The following is a 16,653-nucleotide window of genomic DNA, read 5'->3' as shown; positions in this document are numbered from 1 at the left end:
GCTAAGTCTCTGAAAATAGGTTTTATCACCTCCATTATTGCATGAGGCAGACTATGCTTATGAGTGTACACTTCACCAGTTAGCAATCCTTTGTTATATTTACACCAACTGTCTTCTTCTTTGGGACACAAGCTATGTTGGGGATTTTCATCGTCTTTATTGTTTACAGTAATAACACATACCTTTGGCTTTCCAACATTTCTCCTTTTCTTAAAAGCCTTCAGAGGATTTCTAATAACTTTACTTTTACTCATTATTATACTTCAACAAAACAGAGACTCAAGAAACAGAATTAATTACGAATATTTTCGAGATAACGACAGAGTAAATAAATATGAAACAATCGACATTCACACCAGCAATATATATTGAACCATCACAGGTTAGCCACAACACTTACTTTATCTCACATCACTAAAATGTACCTGATGAACACGGACGTTAATAATAACACCATTTGACAGCAGTTTAACAGCGCCACAGTGGGTCACGCCTATGTAGAACACATTGAAAAAAATTTTTTTAAAATAGTTGTAGTCTTCGGAATTGAATAAATTATATATCTATTAAAAGGTAATAGTCTGCAGATTCAGAAAACGCAAAAAAGTAAAAATTGAACTTTTCATGATTTTGAGCCTTTCCGGAGCCCCTTAACAGTCATACACAACCGCTCGCTCTTCGGAAGAGCCAAGGTTGCAGTGGCATTCTTCTGGGTTTACCGATGTGGGTTCAAAGCAGTGTTCCTCACGTTTGCACAGATGTACCTGCTCCAAGCCAATGGTTCGTACGGTCAGAAAGGAATGTAAGGTCTGAACATGATCTCTTAGAAGATGCAAAATTGTCATGTAAAAATAAAAATAAACAACTTAAATGCGATCAAGACTGTTTGTATTGAAAATTATTAATACATCTCTGTTTTTCCTGGAACAATGTTCCAAAAATTTTTACCAACATCTGTTTAATATTTGACCTCTGCCTGAACAATTATCAGCGACCTGCATGAAGAAGTCTGTATGTAAATTTAGTGCTGACTTTGGAGATGGCTGTCACATTTCGTGACCGTGGCTGGATTGGATTGTATAAAAATTGGACTTGTACAGGGGCTGATGACCGCGCCGTTGAGCGCCCCACAAACCAAAGTGAAAGTGCAATGAATCTTTGCACAGATGCGTTGGGCAGTGCCATTAGCATGCCCGTCGATTGCGTCACGTCTCTCTTTTCACTTCTGAGCACACAGTGAGCACATAAAGACGCTTAGAACAATAGTGTCGCCCGCCAAGTGTGAGGACCCTGGTGCGACATTTCGCCTGGTGACACGCAGCCCACATAACGTAGCTGTCATGCGTTTCGTTCTGCGTGACGATTCTCTGCCGCACTCTGCAGGGGCAATCGAGACACTCCTTCAGCGTTTTCAATGGGAAGTGTTGGTCTCCCACAATAGTGCCCGTAATTGACTGCCTCTGAGTCTCATCTCTCCCCACGTGAACCGCTGGCTGTGAATACAATATTCTGGCACAGACAACGAACTGTGGACGAGCCTAGGGAATTGGCAGGAAGCACAGGTGGCTGCCTTGTATGACGAGGGTATTGGAAAGTTGGTACAATGCTACGACAAATGTCTAAATCGGAGCGGCGACTACGTAGAGAAGTACCTGGAAGGTGTAGGTAATTGTTGCAAACAAAACATTTTTGAAACTTCCTGCCAGATTAAAACTGTGTGCCCGACCGAGACTCGAACTCGGGACCTTTGCCTTCCGCGGGCAAGTGCTCTACCAACTGAGCTACCGAAGCACGACTCACGCCCGGTACTCACAGCTTTACTTCTGCCAGCGCACACTCCGCTGCAGAGTGAAAATCTCATTCTGAAAACATTTTTGATTTTCACAGTAGTTTCCATTTTGCGACCGATCGGATCTTACTTTCCGAATAAGCTTCGTATGAAATGGTTCAAATGGCTCTGAGCACTATGGGACTTAACTTCTAAGGTCATCAGTCCCCTAGAACTTAGAACTACTTAAACCTAACTAACCTAAGGACATCACACGCACCCATGCCCGAGGCAGGATTCGAACCCGCGACCGTAGCGGTAGCGCGTTTCCAGACTGAAGCACCTAGAACCGCTCGGCCGCCCCGGCCGGCGCTTCGTATCAGCATAGTCTGAAAGGAACCTGACTGATACAATCTGGACTGGAAGCTGGTAGTCTCATGTATATTTCTTTATCTACAGGTTTCACATGACGAAGTTTGAATGTGCACAATAGTATTGTAGTACTCGATTCAAGGCAACCAGTATTGTAGTATCTGATACACCATCTATTCTGCTATAACAGTATCAGCTTCCGAGCTTGATTCGTTACGGTATGTAGTACAGTCGCGCGAGAGGCGAGCGAAAGCAGTGACCATTTTGAGTGTGTGCTTCCGCTGTTAGGAGCCGAGCACACTGATGAAACAGCGGAGTGGACGCGCGAGGCCAGCTATTCGGAAAATGCGCGAATTCCTGCGGACCGCTGCGCCGGACAGAGGGCGTCCAATAAGTCTGCGCGGAATATCGGACGTCACCTGCAGGCCAGTTGGCGAACGTTCGCAGAGTGGGGGCTCCACCGGCCCTGTTGACCCCGCGGCTCAGCCGCTGAAAACACTCCGCTCTCCCGAGTAACGGACGCGGGTCATCTCGGGACTGGGCGCAGTGTGGGATCCCATATCGGGTGCCCCATTTGTCTTTATCGCCAAAAAAACTTTTTGTCCACAAGCAAAATTTTAAAAAAGTTTCAACAAAATAGTAAATATTGTTTAGCTACGAAGCGTACATTAATTTTGCTCGTTACGGGGATATGAAGAGCTGTTTTTTTTTTAAAAATAGGGTTCTATATTTTTAGGATTCCATACGTCAATCAGTAGAAACGGAACCCGTATAGAACCACTTCGTTGTCCGTCTCTCTATCTGTCCCATTGTTAAGACCCCTTTTTCTGACGAACAGGTCGAAGTACGAAGTTGAAATTTACGTCAAATACTAAGTTCTACGGTCCTGTAGCGGAGTAAATAATTTAAGCTTGTAAGCCAGCGGAATGAAAAGTTGCGGCCACATATACGTCACGTGCATTGACGGAAAAAAGTTGTAACACCAAAAAATAATTAATGGAGAGTAACGAATTTCGGGAATACATTTGTCTACTTAACATGTTTAAGAGATTAACATTGCAAGATCACAGGTTACTGTATGCTCGGTATAAGCCATCGCTGGTACATTAATAACCGGAGTAACCACCAGAATGTTGAATGGAAGCATACAAACGTGCGTGCACCTTTCGCAGGAGAGCTTCTATGAAGTTTGGAAAATAGGAGATGAGGTACTAGCAGAAGTAAAGCTGTGAGGACGGGGCGTGAGTCGTGCTTGGGTAGCTCAGTTGGTAGAGCACTAGCCCGCGAAAGGCAAAGGTCCCGAGTTCGAGTCTCGGTCAAGCACACAGTTCTAATCTGACAGGAAGTTTCATATCAGCGCACACTCCGCTGCAGAGTGAAAATCTCATTCTGGATACCCCAGGTGAGGTTGTCAATACCAGAGCAGAGAGACAGAGAGACATTATGACAATTGCCCACTGCAAGGTTGTACGCCTGGTTGCGTTGCAGACACGTGACGCTGTAAGAGAAGAATGCAAGCCGAGAAGAGACGGATGGGGGACTACCCTAGCGAAGATACGAGCTGCAACTACGGAAATCCACTGAGATAAGTGACTCTCCTAAAGGGCAGATTATTATTGCGCAGAGGCTATGAGCGAGTATCTCGAAAACGACGAAGCTGGTCGAATGTTCACGTGCTACTGTCGTGAGCATCTACGGAAAGAGGTAGAAGGACAGTGAAGCTACCATTAGGCGCTATGTGGTTGGACGCCCACAATTCTTCACAGACCGTAGCGTTTCGAGGCTTGTCTGCTCTGTAAAGTAGGATAGATGGCGATCTGTGGCGCCTCTGGCGAAAGGACACAATTCCGAAGGGCGCAAGTGTGTTTTGGAGAACTCCATTGTGCGCACCCTGTTGAAAAAGGCGCTCTGAAGCAGATTACACATACGTGTTCACGTGTTGACCCAACGACAGCGTCAGTTACGATTGCAGTGGGTTCCGGACCATGATGGGTGGACCGTGTGTCGCTTCAGACGTATCGGCTCGTGGGATGACTCACGTTTTTGCCAAGTCGATGGGTGTCCCCACAAACGCCATCATCCAAGCGAACGGCTGTCCGAAACGTGCGCCGGGGTACGGATGCAGGCCGGTGCGAGAAGTACAGGGAGATTCAAAAAGAATACCACAACTTTAAAAATGTGTATTTAATGAAAGAAACATAATATAACCTGTTATACATCATTACAAAGAGTATTTAAAAAGGTTTTTTTTTTCACTCAAAAACAAGTTCAGAGATGTTCAATACGGCCCCCTCCAGACACACGAGCAATATCAACCCGATACTCCAACTCGTTCCACACTCTCTGTACCATATCAGGCGTAACAGTTTGGATAGCTGCTGTTATTTCTCGTTTCAAATCATCAATGGTGGCTGGGAGAGGTGGCCGAAACACCATATCCTTAACATACCCCCATAAGAAAAAAATCGCAGGGGGTAAGATCAGGGCTTCTTTGGGGCCAGTGATGAAGTGCTCTGTCACGGGCTGCCTGGCGGCCGATCCATCGCCTCGGGTAGTTGACGTTCAGGTAGTTACGGACAGATAAGTGCCAATGTGGTGGCGCTCCATCCTGCTGAAATATGAATTGTTGTGCTTCTTGTTCGAGCTGAGGGAACAGCCAACTCTCTAACATCTCCAGATACTGTAGTCCAGTTACAGTAGCACCTTCGAAGAAAAAGGGACCAAAAACTTTATTGGCTGAAATGGCACAGAAAACGTTCACCTTAGGCGAGTCACGTTCATACTGAGTTGTTTCCCGCGGATTCTCAGTGCCCCATATACAGACATTGTGACGGTTGACTTTCCCGTTAGTGTGGAAAGTTGCTTCATCACTAAACACAATCTTTGAAACGAAAGATTCATCTGTTTCCATTTGAGCAAGGATAAAATCACAGAAATCGATTCTTTTAATCTTATCAGCTGCAGACAGTGCTTGAACCAATTTCAGACGATAAGGTTTCATAACTAACCTTTTTCGTAGGACTCTCCATACAGTTGATTGTGGAATTTGCAGCTCTCTGCTAGCTCTGCGAGTCGATTTTCCTGGGCTGCGAACAAATGCTTGCTGGATGCGTGCTACATTTTTATTACTCGTTCTCGGCCGTCCAGAACTTTTCCCTTTGCAGAAACACCCATTCTCTGTAACCTGTTTATACCAACGTTTAATACACCACCTATCAGGAGGTTTAACACCATACTTCGTTCGCAATGCACGCTGAACAACTGTCGTCGATTCACTTCTGCCGTACTCAATAACACAAAAAGCTTTCTGTTGAGCGGTCGCCATCTTAGCATCAACTGACGCTGACGCCTAGTCAACAGCGCCTCAAGCGAACAAATGTACAACTAAATGAAACTTTAGAGCTCCCTTAATTCGCCGACAGATAGTGCTTAGCTCTCCCTCTTGTCGTTGCAGAGTTTTAAATTCCTAAAGTTGTGGTATTCTTTTTGAATCACCCTGTATTATGCTATGATAAGACATTCTCTTGTGCTTGGATGGGACATATGGTAGTAATCGAAGACAATGTCAGCTGCGGACCACCTGCATTCCTTTATGCTTGCTATCTTCCCTGACGACGATGCCAGCTTTCAGCATTATAACTACCTGTGTCTCGAAGCCAGGATCTTGATCAGTGGTTTGAGCAGTATGAAAGTGAAATCACGTTAATGGCCACCAAATTCTCCTGATGTGAATCCTATGGTTCCCATCTGGGTCTTTACAGGGGGCCGTCACCGCGTACGCTGATCAGCGCCCAGTTTTTTATGGGAATTACATGTCTTGATCGTAGAGACCTGCTGCCCCATAGCTCCACACATATACCAACGAACTACAGAATCGAGGACACGCAGAATCAGAGATACATTGCGTTACTAAAATGGCCCAACAAGCCATTAACCAGGTGGTCATAATGTTTAGGCACGTCAGTGTAGATAGGCGAACACACCATCCCGACACTTCGCTTGAAGATGATAGGTACGAAACCCATTGAAACGTTGCGACAAGACAACGCCGCCATTCGGCTGATCACCTGAGAAGATTTCCTCATTGGAATACGCCGAGAAAGCCTGCAGTCACATAGAACAATATTCGGTTACGCGACCAGTTAGTTAGTTAGTTACGTGTTCCATTGATCAATAGCACGAAAAACCGTTATGATGTGGAACGTGTCAAATGCACAAGAAATGCGCACAGGAAACAATTTTTTTTACATTATAGTGTTATACCTAAATGTTTCTATTATCTATCCCATTCTCTTAAATGGCACAAAATACGTATGTTATATCTCCAGATTTATTTACTCATATTAAAGAATTCAACTATGGTATAGAAGGAGTTGTCAAGGAGGTATGATTTCAATTTGTTTTTGAAACTATTACTGCTGTCTGTCAGACATTTTATTTCATCTGGTAATTTGTCAAAAAGTTTTATAGCAGCATATTTTACCCCTTTCTGTGCCAAAGATAGGTTAAGTAAAGGATAGTGTAGGTCTTTCTTTTTTCTGGTATTGTAATCATGAATGTCGCTGTTGATTCTAAACTGGTCGGTGTTGTTGAGAAACCGCGTGACCGCTACGGTCGCAGGTTCGAATCCTGCCTCGGGCATGGATGTGTGTGCTGTCCTTAGGTTAGTTAGGTTTAAGTAGTTCTAAGTTCTAGGGGACTGATGACCTTAGAAGTTGAGTCCCATAGTGCTCAGAGCCATTTTTGTTGTTGAAAAAAAACTTCATTACTGAGTAAATGTACTGTGAAGCAGTTGTAAGAATTCCTAACCTTTTTAAACAGATGCCTACAAGATGTGCGACTATGAACCCCACACATTATTCTAACTACTTTCTTTTGAGCAGTGAACATCTTTTGCCTAAGTGTTGAGTTGCCCCAGAATATTATTCCGTATGACATGAGAGAGTGGAAGTATGCAAAGTATGTTAGCTTACTAATTTCTACATCCTCAAATTGGCAATTATTCTGATTGCAAAAGTTGCTGAACCTAGTCGCTTTAGGACATCCAAAATATGACTTTTCCAATTAAGATTCTCATATATATGTACACCAAAAAACTTAGTATGCTCTACTCTGGCTACTGACTTCTTTTGATGTGTTATGTTTACTGAAGGAATTATACTTTTTGCAGCAGAAAATTGGATGTACTGTGTTTTTTCAAAGTTCAGAGCAAGCCCAGTCGCAGAAAACCAATTAATAACTTTTCCAAACACCTTATTTGTATCATTTTCTATCGGACTTCCTTTTACAGGATTAATAATTATGCTTGTATCAACAGCAAACAGTGTCAGTTCAGCATCTTGTTTCACATAAGAAGGGAGGTCATTCACATATATCAAGAACAGGAGGGGACCCATAATCGAACCTTGTGGAACACGTATGTAATTTCACCCCAGTTAGATGAAATGGCAAACTCCTTTGAATCACTTGAAGCATATAAAGAGACTTTTTGCTTCCTGTTCTGTAGATATGACTTAAACCACTCATATGCTGTTCCATTTAAACCATAGAATTGTAATTTCTCTAACATAATGTCATGGTTCACACAATCAAACGCTTTGGATAAGTCACAGAATATTCCTACTGGTGACATTTTACTATTTAAAGACTCTATTATGTGGACAGTGAAATTGTATATTGCTGCCTCGATACAATCACGACGATAAAGTACCGAGAAGCACGTTTCCGAAGCGACGTAAAATGTCGCATGCTTGTGAAATTAAAGTAATGACCCGGGTTTCGAATGGACACTGGGCTGTAACCATTCTTCTGAGCGAAACTAGTACCTCTGCGAGCAAAACTTATGTGATATCAGAACTAGCATAATTTCATCACTTATGACACGTATACTTTTAATGTACAAAATGTAATTGTGTGCCGGCCGGAGTGGCCGTGCGGTTCTAGGCGCTACAGTCTGGAACCGAGCGACCGCTACGGTCGCAGCTTCGAATCCTGCCTCGGGCATGGATGTGTGTGATGTCCTTAGGTTAGTTAGGTTTAAATAGTTCTAAGTTCTAGGGGACTGATGACCTCAGAAGTTAAGTCGCATAGTGCTCAGAGCCATTTGAACCATTTTTTGTAATTGTGTATTCTAAATACAACGTGAACCCTTTTTTTTCCATCACACACATTTCTTACACTTTGTATCCTGTCACGTTTGCGTGTGTTCACTGATCAGTGACTGCCGACGATTGCTATCGAATGACGAATATCCGTTTCACTTCGATACATTTCAGTGCTTGACATAAATCTGAATTAAATCTCTTAAATCAACAAGATAATTGCGCACGTGTCCGCACAAAAAGGATTGCTCGGACAGAGCAACGAGAATTATGGTTGCAGTTTGAGAATATACGAGTTACAAATAAGAAATAATTGCGTTTCACCGTTTGAAGTAACGCAGGTTTATCCCATTACGAAATCGTTACAGTAATGCAATCAGCAGAAAGCCGATTACGTATGCACCGAAATTTTATTACAGAGTTGAGATTTGCTCTGGATAATTTCAATCTGAAGCTGCGAGTACTTAACACAGTACCTGCGTTCGCGTTCTGCGGAGCTGCATTTTATATGCGAGCCATTTTTCTGGCTCACAATTTCCCCCGGGATTACGACGCTTCGTGCGTAAAAGCCGTTAATTCGTGCCGACGTCACACGGAGAGGGGGGGGGGGAAGCGTGTTACCACTTTTCCCACACCGCCGTCTTTAGAATTGCCCAAATAGCCGGTTCCACGCCACCATTAACATTCGCGAGCCGTTCCTACAGAAAATTACGGGAAGTAATCCTCCTTGTAATTATTCTTGGTTCCCATACTGATAAACGCGGCTGCTTGCCGTGCGGGTTTTCTGAGAAGACTGCAACAGCGCACGCTTTGCTAAAAACTTACAGAACTCCTCAGTCTTGTCGCGGCTGCTTTATACGCTGATCATCCAAAACATTGTGAGCAGCTGCTTAATAGCTTGTTTGTCCGTCTTTCAATGGAATACATGATTCTGCGCATCAGGGATCCGGCAGTCTGTTGCATAATGTTTGCGCAGTCTTGGTAGGGAACAAAAGCACGGTGAGTCGTTGGGCAAGACGTCTGTCATCATCGCCAAAGACAGTAGCGCATAACTATCCGATTTTGCCTCGTGCCGGTCGGCCACACACATCTGTGACTCCTGCGGTGTTGCAACGTTCGGACTCTTTGATTCGAGGTGATCGACGGATCACAATCGAACATGTCGCTGCACACGTGGACGCCTGTGTTAGTAATGCTGACACAGTCGTTCACCAGTGTGCCCGCTGGATTTCTAGCCGCCTGTTATACTGAAGAGCCAAAGAAACTGGTACATCTGCCTAGTATCGTGTTGGACCCCCACGAGCACGCAGAAGTGCCGCAACACGGCGTGGCGTGGACTCGACTAATGTCTGAAGTAGTGCTGGAGGGAAATGACATCATGAACCCTGCAGGGCTGTCCATAAATCCGTAACAGTACGAGGGGGTGGAGATGTCTTCTGAACAGAACGTTGCAAGGCAATGCTTGTGTGCGACACATACTGCCTACGAACAACTGTTATGGCTACGTGGTGATAAGCTAGAGACATTACATTCCCTCTTATTTACCTTCAATCCTTAAATTACTATCTGAACAACATAGCAGAGATACTCGTTCTCAAAAAAGTAAAATCGTCTCTGTACCACTACATAACACTGCCATGTCTTGTAAATCGGTTTCCATATCAGGAATTTCACTTTGGATAAATCGTAATATCAGAGAAATTAAAAATCTTCCACACTTCAAAAGACCAGCTAATGATCAGCCTCCTATCACAATATACTGTCGTCAGCCCTTCCTCCACCACCACTTCTGCCTCGCCTTATCTGCAGAGTTCTTTGTCGAAATTCTCTTCTTTCTTAATAGCCATTGTCACATTCATTTCAATCTTCTCTCTATCATTATCCCTTCCTTCCACTTCCGATAATACTAAACACAGCTTCTAATGTGCTAAACTAATCAATGTCATTCTTAATTACCTCTATTATTATCTTTGATGCAAATTACTATTATTGTGACTGTTATGTAAAATTTTTTGGTATGTGTTTGTCCTGATCAGATGTAAGAAAGGGCCGGCCAGAGTGGCCGAGCTGATCTAGGTGCTACAGTCTGGAACCGCGCGACCGCTACGGTCGCAGGTTCGAATCCTGCCTCGGGCATGGGTGTGTGTGTTGTCCTTAGGTTAGTTAGGTTTAAGTAGTTCTAAGTTCTAGGGGACTGATGACCACAGATGTTAAGTCCCATAGTGCTCAGAGCCATTTTGTAAGAAAGGGCATGATGGCCTAATCTGGCCAGGCTGAATAAACAATGCGTAATTAAAATTTCTGAAGATTCTTCCAATGGATCTCAGTGTGGGTTCTTCATTTCTAGCGATTACATGTGGATGTTCCACTTTTAAGTCGCCTCGTACCCACACTCCCAGATGTTTAATGGATGTGACTGCTTCCAATGGCAGTTCGGCAATCTTGTCAACAATAGCAGACCTATTGGTCTGTTTATGCTCAATACGCTATGTTTGTTTACGTTGAGCCGGCCTGTGTGGCCAAGTGGTTCTAGGCGCTACAGTCTGGAACCGCGCGACCGCTACGGTCGCAGGTTCGAATCCTGCCTCGGGCATGGATGTGTGTGATGTCCTTAGGTTAGTTAGGTGTAAGTAGTTCTAAGTTCTAGGGGACTGATGACCTTAGAAGTTAAGTCCCATATCGCTCAGAGCCATTTTTTTTTTTTTTTGTTTACGTTGAGGGTCAATTACCAATCATCTATCCTCCAGACATCTTCCTACCTCTCGCTACAACTTCATGGCTTTGCTACTTTTCTGTATACTACAGCAACATCGTTCGAAAGCTTCATGGAGCTTCCAAGGTTATTCATTTCGCTTTTCGCGCTATTCGTCCCTCCAAAAGGCGCTCCCGACAACCAACCACCTCACTCCCCGAACTTATACGCACATCCACAATTCCAGAGAAATAAAACGGGAACGCTGTTGAATGAAGTGTAGCGAGACGGGCGTGGCGGTTACAATTTGTCCGCAAGAGGCGTTTAATTAAGTCGGCCCCCGCCTTATCGCGTGTCGCGTCGTGCTTTGTTTTGTACCGGCCTCAGCAAGCCCTTTGTTTCGCGAGGCGTCACCGTTAATTACTGTGCCAGGCGGTGCTATCTGCCGCCACTTGTTCTGTCACTTCGCCTTCCGTTATGTCCCTCCTCCGGCGCGGTACGCCAGTTCTCACAAACTCATTTACAAGGCCATCTCGTTCCAGAAACTGTAGCAGTTGTTTCTGTTGTTACGAGCTAAGCTGATTCGGTGCAGTGTTCCAGATTCCAACGTCCTGTGCCATTTGCTTCATTTCCGTATATCTGTTGCCGTTCGCGTTACACGCAATCTGCTTTACATATCCCCTTTCCTTAACGGTTTGTTCCTTTTAGTTCCCTCTGCAATAACGTTTCCTAGCGTCCTACATGGAGCCTAGGTCCATAACATCTAACAGTCGTGTTTACTCACTGTGGCCCATACGCATTCTAACACGTTAACAGGTTTTTATTAGGTCACTTTCTTTCCTGTCTCTGGGTACAAATTTTGCTGTTAATTTTAGACCAACTTTCCGATGAACTGGCAACCTGAAGTTTTGAACGTAGCTGAGAACTGGATAACAGTTCAGTAGTGTGTCGTAAGAACCACCTCGTAACAAGAGGAGAGGGCGTGGGGTGTAAAGGGGTTGACAATGAAGCATAAGGCAGAACACCGCCTGTCCATTTCGAGTTCCTGCACAATGGATGTGCTTAGCATATTGTATCATAACCCCTGCAGGTGCAGTGTGCGTAGATCACGTGATGCAAAACGTCAGGAAATTTGGAAATCTGTGGTAAGGTCTTATGGGACCAAACTGCTGAGGTCATCGGTCCCTAAGCTTGCACCCTACTTAATCTAACTTACTTACGCTAAGGACAACATACACACCCATTCCCGAGGGATGACTCGAACCTCCAGGGGTGGCGGGGGGAGGGTGGGGGGGGGAGGGGGAGCCGCGCGAAACGGGACAAGTCCCCTAGACCGCGCGGCTACCCTGCGCAGCACAGAATGTCTGAAATTCGTTCGAGTTACAAGTGCACCTCTATAATGTCTGAAACAGTTTGTGCCACATTGGACACGCGTATCACTTCCATCCTGGAAAAAAAAGTAATATGGTAATAAGATTCCGCTAGTACCCCAACGGTTGACAACGAAGGTGAAAAGGGGTGATGTAAAAGCGTGAATCAAGAAAGCCTGGAGCAGTTTCAACGAAATCTTGTATGTACACGTGGCTCATTGTACTGCCGTTTTATTAACCCGTTCTCTTGTCTGTCTGGTATAAATTGTGCAGTTGGCTTTAAACTAAGTTCCTGATGGGCTAGAGGCTTGTAACTTCCAACATAGCTTAGAAATGGTCGACAATGCAACATTAACTCACTTTCTTGTGTGCTATTTGGCGGAGGATACTTCATTTACCACTGTCATTTCGCGATGAACTAGAACTTGAACTTCCAGTGTAGCTCAGAACTGGATTACCATGCAGTAGTAACTCACTGTGTTGTCTGGTGTGTAGCGGAGGGTACTCTGTGTACGACTGCCGTTTCCCCCTTTTCCTGTTCGAGTCACGATTGGTTCGAGGGAAGAACAATTGCTGGTAACCCTCTGTGTGAGTCCGAAAGTCTCTAAATTTACCTTCATGGCTTTTTCGTGAAATGTTAGGAGGAACCAAAATATTGATTGATTCACATGAAGGAAAACCGAAATAAACCTAAAATTTGTGAAATGTTTCTGTTGTAATTTCATCTAAATGTTTGATATCGATTGCAAATTTCACACGTAAAAGACTAAAAACAGAAAATAATTGTTCAAAAAATATATTTTTAATATAACACGTTTTTATATCGGACTAAAAAGTATAGAATAATTTCTCTGTGCCCCATACAGATTCATAACACCATACTAGTAGTTCAGAAATGTTGTAAATTCGAATTTTTAGTAACTATGAAAATACTTGTAAGATATGTAAAGAAGATTGTGAGGTACATTCAGTACATAATAGGAGGCGAACCACTCATTCATCAATTATGTATTACATGCTCGTCATGTTTTTCGCTATAAATCTTACACGTATTTTCGTAGCTGTTAAAAATTCTGTATTGCAAATTTTTCTTAATTATATGCATGTGGTTATGAATCTCTATGGTGCTAGGAGAAATTATTTTATACTTTTTAGTCCTGTGCAAAACCGTTTCTCAATTACAAATTATTCTTATTTAAATAATTATGTGTGCTTTTCATTTTTAATACAACAGCTATTTTCCCCATACCCATTAATGGACCGTTTTGATGATGGTGGTGAGGTACAATGCATCGAATTGGGATATGGTACCATGTTTTGGAAAAAGCTGAGACTAAAATTGTAAACGCAAATGAGAAATTTCCATATTTAACTTTGGTGCGCTTCCATCATACATCTATATCTACATGTACATGTATTCTGTGTAAATTCCTTTGAAGTGCATGGTGTAAGGTACATTTTTCTACGTTTATAGTAAGCTGTCATTCATCACACCAAATAGAAGTTCTGTCAAAGTAACCCTGTGTCCTTTCTACTGTCACCTAACGACGATACTTCGATACTTCCCCGTACACTCCAGCATGATCACAAACAGTCGCAAACTGGTACTCGTCATATCCGTCAGGTTATTTATGTTTACACAGGACAAGATCGGTCCTATCACAGTTCCCTGTGGCACTCCTGACGATAACTCTAGTTTCTGCTGAACAATTGCCGTCCAGGAGAGCCACTCAACATATTTGAGAACTTTTTTCACATGCTCGGACCGTCGTTAACACTTTGAGTTGGACGTTAACACTTTGAATGGAGCAAGGGTGCCATATCAGAAATTATAGGGTGTCTATAGGTATTACATCGCTTTCATCGTACTCCTTTTTTTTTTTCATTCTGCCCACACCGAGTGCAATTGTGATCATAATTTGAAATGAAATATTTTCAACATTTCACGGCCCTATCAGCAACTGTATAAATATTTTTAAAAAATTTTTAAATTTTTTTAGACCTAGTCATAATAATGACGATGTTGGCTTTATATTATCCTTCCCACTCCTAAGTTCTTTTCAGGTGTTTAAACTTCGTGCTTAAGCACAAAATTTTCCTAGACAGGCCATACGTTGTAAGCACATGTCTCCCTCATATCATGACCAACGAATACTTCATAAATGTTAAGACAGTCGATCTAAGTACGTTCTGCACAGGTTAACATATACGCCCTTTTCCTCAGCTGTACCTTTTACTTCACTTTACTAGTAAATTCAAGATCAGGAGTTAGGTTCACGTCTTGTCCAAACAAGTAACTATCACACAGTTTATGCGCAGGCGCAAGGTAGTGTGTCGGCCTACGCAGTTCCAGTACAGCACTCGTGGCTGCCGCATCGCGGTCGCGAAGTGTGACCGACGCAGTTTCACATGAGTTTTTATAGTCTGACGATAATTTATGGATTTGTAGTTTTAGCTTGGCGATGTCCACTATGGACATCTTATTCTGAAGAAGGTTGGGTTATCCCGATTGAAAACTAAGTAAATCTAGGTAAACATTGCAACTGAGGCTGTTGGTTATTAAAATTAAAATTAATAGTTCGAAATAACGATTCTAGCTGCACTGCGATTCGCTTTGCCGGCTACAGACTTTTCGACCCGACGCCACGTCAGCATACAGTCGATCAAGTCCTCGGTTAAATTCCTTGGGTCGAGCGGACTCCTTTCTACAGGAGACGCGATACTTGGGGGGGGGGGGGCAGGAGCGATCGTCCGTCTGGGAGGATTTCTGGCATAGTTATCGATATCACGTATCGACGCACACCTCGCAACGCAGGTGCAGCATCGACCAGCCGACAGCGCTGTGGCGTTAAGCTTGCCCGGCTCGTAAATCACTATAGGCCGCTCACGGCGCTTCAATTAAGTTCGTTCAAAATTGATGTCTTTAATTGGATTATCGCCGTGGAATACAAAAAAATACAGAGTGCAGCCGTGTTAATTATTAGCGACAGGGCCAAGTGTCTGATTTACATGATGCGGAGTTTTATGCAGCGAGGAGCGCAGAGTCGCGTACGGATCGACCGCTGTGGCCGTGTTGAGGTACGAGACGCTCCGAGTAATTGGGAAACATGGCGACTGCAGCGTTAGCTCACACCAACGGGTGAACACCGACCGGGTCACTCCGGGCGAAATTTGTTTTAAAAAATCCAGCTTTTGTTCCACCTCTTTGCTTCTCACGGGGCTCATAGAAACTTTTCCCGCTCGTATTAAAATTTAATTCAACCCATTTCCGCAAGTTGCGCTGTCGTAGCACTCCATCGAGGTGACTTGCATTCGATGTTCGTCTGAAGCAAGACGGGGTTGTACAGTTCCTGTGTTTTAAAAGTAAGACAGTGTGAAACATCCACACGACACTGACTGTAGTAGCTGTGTGGAGATGACGCTGTTTGATCGCCTCGCGGGATGATATTTGAAACAGTCTCTCAGACGTTACTGGTGCTAACTTCTCTCGTGCAGGTATACAGGCCTCTGTCCGACTGTGGCGTAGGGCAGTTGAAACGGGCGGAGATTGTCTGTAAAAATGACGTTTTGTATCGCAAGAATGTATCAACATTCTGTATAAATACAAAAGATATGGAAAATAATGCTTGAACCAAGACGGAATAAGAGAAACATTGAGGTTATGTAATAAAATATTTGACAATTGTGAAAGGGCTGAGGACTTTCTGATAACAGTAATGATTTCATTACCGAAAAAACAAGGAACCAAGAAATGCAGTGAGCACAGGACAATTAGCCTCGTTTCACATGCAGCCAAAGTTATGTTAAGAATAATTAATAAAAGACTTGAAAAAGAAATTGGAGGAGATTCTTGGCGAGGAGCAGTTTGGCTTTAGACGGAATACGGGCACCAGAAGTGAAATAGGGCTCCTACGAATCTTGGGAGAAAGGTTTATTGAAAAAGGAAGGTACCTCTATATGTACTTCATCGATCTAGAAAAGGCATTTGATAATGTGGCTTGGGACAAGCTGGCGACTATAATGAGGGAAAAGAGAATGGACTGGAAAACCAGAAACTTCTAAACTCATTATATCTGAATCAGAAAGCCTCAATTAAAGCAATAGGAGAAAGTACAAACAGGACCGGACTAGGAAAAGGAGTAAGACAAGGATGCTGTCACCTACCCTTTTCAACCTGTACTTGCAAAATATGATTGACCAATGCTCATTAGATGAAAAAGGAGTAGAAATTGGAGGCAGGGTGTTTGAGGTTTGCTGATGACATGGTTCTTCTAGCCACAGAGGAAAAAGAATTACAGGATTTAGTGGACACCATTGAAGCTAACGGGAAAAATAATGGAGTGAAAATTA

General features: G+C 43.5%; 1 non-coding gene across 1 annotated transcript; it reads right to left on the bottom strand.

The window, feature by feature from the left end:
• Positions 1–1,717: 1,717 nt before the first annotated feature.
• On the bottom strand, positions 1,718–1,792 carry Trnap-cgg (transfer RNA proline (anticodon CGG)). Its single transcript has one exon. It is a non-coding gene; the product is annotated as a tRNA-Pro (tRNA).
• Between the last annotated feature and the right edge of the window lie 14,861 nt (positions 1,793–16,653).

The sequence above is a fragment of the Schistocerca nitens genome, chromosome 4, assembly GCF_023898315.1.
Source record: "Schistocerca nitens isolate TAMUIC-IGC-003100 chromosome 4, iqSchNite1.1, whole genome shotgun sequence".
Lineage (NCBI taxonomy): Eukaryota > Metazoa > Arthropoda > Insecta > Orthoptera > Acrididae > Schistocerca > Schistocerca nitens.
The sequence above is the reverse complement of the archived record's forward strand: the minus strand, read 5'-3'. Positions and strand labels throughout refer to the sequence as shown.